The 5,154-nt window shown below is 39.7% G+C and overlaps 1 pseudogene; it reads right to left on the bottom strand.

The window, feature by feature from the left end:
* Positions 1-570: 570 nt before the first annotated feature.
* LOC110288942 (small ribosomal subunit protein eS1 pseudogene) lies at positions 571-1,403 on the bottom strand (annotated as a pseudogene).
* Positions 1,404-5,154: the final 3,751 nt, after the last annotated feature.

Raw genomic sequence — 5,154 nt, 5'->3', positions numbered from 1 at the left:
TTATATAGTGGATCATGTTGATGGATTTCCAGATATTAAACCATCCCTGCATCCCTGGGATGAAGCCTACCTGGTCATGATGTATGATCGTTTTGATGTGTTCTTCAATTCGGTTTGCCAGGATTTTATTGAGTACTTTTGCATTGATATTCATAAGGGAAATTGGTCTGAAGTCTCTTTCTTTGTTGGATCTTTGTGTGGTTTAGGTATCAGAGTAACTGTGACTTCATAGAATAAATTGGGTAGAGTACCTCCTGTTTCTATTTTGTGGAATAGTTTGAGAAGAATTGGAATTAGGTCTTCTTTGAAGGTCTGATAGACCTCTGTCCTCAACCCATCTGGTCCTGGGCTTTTTTTTGGTTGAGAGACTATTAATGACTGCTTATATTTCTTTAGGGGAAATGGGACTGTTTAGATCATTAATCTGATCCTGCTTTAACTTTGGCACCTGGTATCTGTCTAGGAAATTTGTCCATTTTATCCAAGTTTTCCAGTTTTGTTGAGTATAGCCTTTTGTAGTAGGATCTGATGATTTTTTGGATTTCCTCAGGTTATGTTGTCATGTCTCCCTTTTCTTTATTTTTTTTTCACAAATAGGACTTCTTATTTGTCACTATTAAAAATCTGGATTTTACACTGATTCTTGGACTGGTGGTTCATATCCATCAGCTCGCTCAACCTTAGCACCCATCTCGTCTCTAGCTGCTTTGCCAGAGCTGGCGCCTTCCCCATGCAGCTCCATGAGCTTGCCCAATTCAAACTTGGGTTTCTTCAGCATTTTTACTTTTCTAACAAAGACATCATGAAGAGGATAAATGGACTGGCAAGCCTTTTCTGTCTTTCCCAATGCTGTCTGGAATCAGTTTATTAACTACTTCCTTCAAGTCATTGGTCTGCACCTCTCGGGTCATGATTTCCATCATCTTCTTCCGGATCTGGTGGACTTGCTGGTGCTGGGCATATGATGTCTTTCTTATCTGGTTGTTGCGTTTCTTAGTGAAGCCAACACAGAAAAGTCGGAGCAAATACCCATCGGTCGTCTTGACAGCAATGTGAGCTCAAATCATGGTCTGCCACTTCTTGACCATGGAGCACATTTTGTCCCGGGTAAGATCCATACCATGGAAGTTAGTCAGACCGTTTTTGCCCTGAACGTCCTCAGTGATTAGCTTGAATTTTCTAAACGCAACTTCATCATTCTGTAGATTGGCAAGGCTCACTTCAAACACACGACCCTTGAGGCCATCAGAGGCAATTTTGGTTCCTTGAGTCCTCGTGACTAGTATCTTCCCGATGTTCCTAATATTGAACATGGCAGGAGCTTTCTTAGAAAATGAATCGACCACTTTCTTCTTAGCTCCCTTCTTGCCACCTTTCGTCAGGTGCTTCTTGCCAACCGCCATGGTGCCGACCGGCCATGTCTCCCATTTCATTTCTGATTTTGTTAATTAGGATACTGTCCCTGTTCCCTCTAGTTAGTCTGGCTAAGGGTTTATCTATCTTGTTGATTTTCTAAAAGAACCAGCTCCTGGTTTGGTTGATTGATTGTATAGCTCTTTTAGTTTCCACTTGGTTGATTTCAGCCCTAAGTTTGATTGATTATGTCCTGCTGTCTACTCCTCATTGGTTAATTTGCTTCCTTTTGTTCTAGAGCTTCTAGGTGTGCAGTCAGGCCCTTAGTGTATGCTCTCTCTAGTTTCTTTTTGGAGGCACTCAGGGCTATGAGTTTTCCTCTTAGGACTGCTTTCATTGTGTCCCATAAGTTTGGGTATGTTGTGGCTTCATTTTCATGAAACTCTAAAAAGTGTTTAATTTCATTCTTCATTTCTTCCTTGACCAAGTTATCGTTGAATAGAGTGTTGTTCAGTTTCCATGTAAATGTTGGCTTTCTATTATTTATGTTGTTGTTGAAAATCTCTTATAGAATCTAGGAACATCAGCCCAGGGATGGCACCATCCACAATGGCCCCTTTTATCCTTCATTACTAATTGAGAAAATGCTGTACAGCTGGATCTCATTAAGGCCTTTCCTCCAGAAAACCAGCCAGTGAACCCCTCAAATACTAACAGAATTTAAAGACCTTGAAAGAGCAATTCTCCACTGCTATGGGAAAAAAAACCCAGGATAATCAAAACAAACAAACAAAAAATTCTTGAACTATTAAAGAAGTTTGGGAGGAGTCAACATCCCTGCCCTCAAAGTATACTGCAGAGCAATAGTTATAAATACTGAATGGTATTTTTTTTTTTGGTACAGAAATATTCACAATGATCAATGGAATATAACTGAAGACTCATAAATAAACCAATAAAACTATGAATACTTCAGTTTTGATAAAAAGCCAAAATCATACAATGTAAAAAAAAATGAAAAATGAAAAAAAAATGAAAGCACCTTCAAAAACTTGTGCTGGACTAACTGGATGTCTACATGTAGCAGAATGAAAATAGGACCATATTTATCATCCTGCCCGAAATACAAGTGAATCAATGACTTCCACATAAAACCAGATATAGTAAATCTCATAGAAGAGAGAGCAGGAAGTACCCTTGAATGCATTGGTTCAGCATTGGTTGTATCCTTCCCCCAGCCTTGAATAGGATAAATAGACCTTAAACATTTGCCCTAGTTGTACCTTAAGGACTCATTTGGATTCTTAAGGACTCAAGGATTCTGCCTTGCCTCACCTTCAATTTCCTATAGGAGTAGAGTGCCCGCTGAGCTTGCTTTGCAACATAATTCAGGTGAAACAAAGGATTGAATCTGTGGGCTCTCCCTATTTAAATTCAGTGCTGAATATTAAACTTTGTGCCTTGATGAAAAACTTTGTCTTGGCTTCATCCTTCTCTTGCACCCCGTTCCTTTTTCTTTTCCAGCCCCCTTTTCAGGTAGACACAGTTCATCCATGGCTTCTGGACAGCTATAATTGGTGTTACATTGGTACAGGAGACATTTTCCTGAACAGAACACCAATAATGGGACTTCATGAAACTGAAAAACTTCTGTAAGGCAAAGGATTCTGTCAATAGGACAAATTTTCAGACTACAGATTGAGAAAGAGTCTTCACCAACACTACATGTAAGAGGACTAATATTCAAAATTTATTATTAACTTATAAAAGTAGACACCAATATCCCAAATAACCCAGTTAAAACTGGGATACAGAATTAAACAGAGAATCCTCGACCGGGGTCTCTCCAGTGGTCGAGAAGCACCTAAAAATGTGCAAAGTTCTAAGTTATCAGGGAAATGCAAATTAAAACAACTCTGAGGTTTCATCTTCCACCCATCAAAATGGCTAAGGTGAAAATCTCAAGAGATATCATGTGCTAGTCAGGATTTGGTGCAAGCAGAACACTTCTTTATTGATGGAAGGAGGGCAAACTTGTACAACCACTATGGAGATCAATGTGGTGCTTTCTTAGAAAATGGGGAATAGTTCTCCCTCAAGACACAGCTAAGTCACTGATGAGTATATACCCCAAGGATACTCCAACATCCAACAAAGACACTTGCTCAACTATATTTATATCAGCTTCATTCATAATAGCCAGAAACTGGAAACAATCTAAATGTTCCTTTACTGATGAATGGATTAAGAAACTGTGATACATCTACACAATGGAATACTATTCAGCTATTAAAATCAAAGATGTCAGGAATTTTTTTTGTTTTGCAAATGGATGAAAGTTGATAATATAATCCTGAGTGACTTACCCTTGTCTGAAAAAGACATGCATGGTATGTACTCACTTATAAGTGATTATTAGCCATAAAATACCAGTACCATGCTACACTCCACAGACCCACAGAAGCTAAACAAGAGGGAAGACCCAAGCTAGGAAACTTGAATGTCACATAGAAGTGGTAATAAAATAGTCATATGAGGCAGATGGAGGAAGGGAACTTGGAGATTAGGAAGGGGAATTGTGGGTTTAAGATTTGGTGCGGGGAAGGACAGGAGAGATGGTCAAATGGTCACAAAGATGAATGGAAATCTGCAACTGAAGTGGGTGAGGCGGAGGGGGAATCTCCAGGAGGAGACAGAAACCTGACAAAAGGAAGGCACTCAAGAATCAATGAGGGTGAGCTTAGCTATGACTCAATACATTTGGGGATATGGAACCAGAAGAGGCTAACTCCTTTATCCAGAGAGGAATACAAGCAGAGTGAGAGATAAAAGTTCACTAAAAAATTCAAAGGGGAATGGGAGAAGGATTGTGTGGGAGTGACTTGGATGTAAAGTAAATAGGTAAAAGTAAATAAAAGACCAATATGTTCAAGGCAAATGTATTATCTGTTTTTCATTCCACCTCTGTCATTATAAGTTCAAAGCAATAGATATATGTCATAGCAAGGTTTTCACAAAGGAACAGGTCTTATATGTTATATCTCATTTTTAACATTTTGTAAATTTCTTTTTTTTACACGTGTGAGCTTCCCTCCTGCTTTTCTTTTTTTTTTTAATATTTTTTATTACATATTTTCCTGAATTACATTTCCAATGCTATCCCAAAAGCCCCCATACCCTCCCCCCCACTTCCCTACCCACCATTCCCATTTTTTTGGCCCTGGAGTTCCCCCGTACTGTGGCATATAAAGTTTGCGTGTCCAATGGGCCTCTCTTTACAGTGATGGCCGACTAGGCCATCTTTTGATTCATATGCAGCTAGAGTCAAGAGCTCTAAGGTACTGGTTAGTTCAGAATGTTGTTCTACCTATAGGGTTGCAGATCCCTTTAGCTCCTTGGGTACATTCTCTAGCTCCTCCATTGGGGGCCCTGTGATCCATCCAATAGCTGACTGTAAGCATCCACTTCTGTGTTTGCAAGGCCCCGGCAAGTCTCACAAGAGACAGCTATATCAGGGTCCTTTCAGCAAAATCTTGCTAGTGCATGCAATGGTGTCAGCGTTTGGAACCTGATTATGGGGTGGATCCCTGGATATGGCAGTCTCTAGATGGTCCATCCTTCTGTCACTATTCCAAACTTTGTCTCTGAAACTCCTTCCATGGGTGTTTTGTTCCCAATTCTAAGGAGGGGCATAGTGTCCACACTTCAGTCTTCATTCTTCTTGAGTTTCATGTGTTTAGCAAATTGTATCTTATATCTTGGGTATCCTAAGTTTTGGGCTAATATCCACTTATCAGTGAG

Source organism: Mus caroli, unplaced genomic scaffold (assembly GCF_978045245.1).
Source record: "Mus caroli unplaced genomic scaffold, Mus_caroli_1 scaffold_20, whole genome shotgun sequence".
NCBI lineage: Eukaryota > Metazoa > Chordata > Mammalia > Rodentia > Muridae > Mus > Mus caroli.
This window is presented reverse-complemented; position numbering and strand designations above follow the sequence as displayed.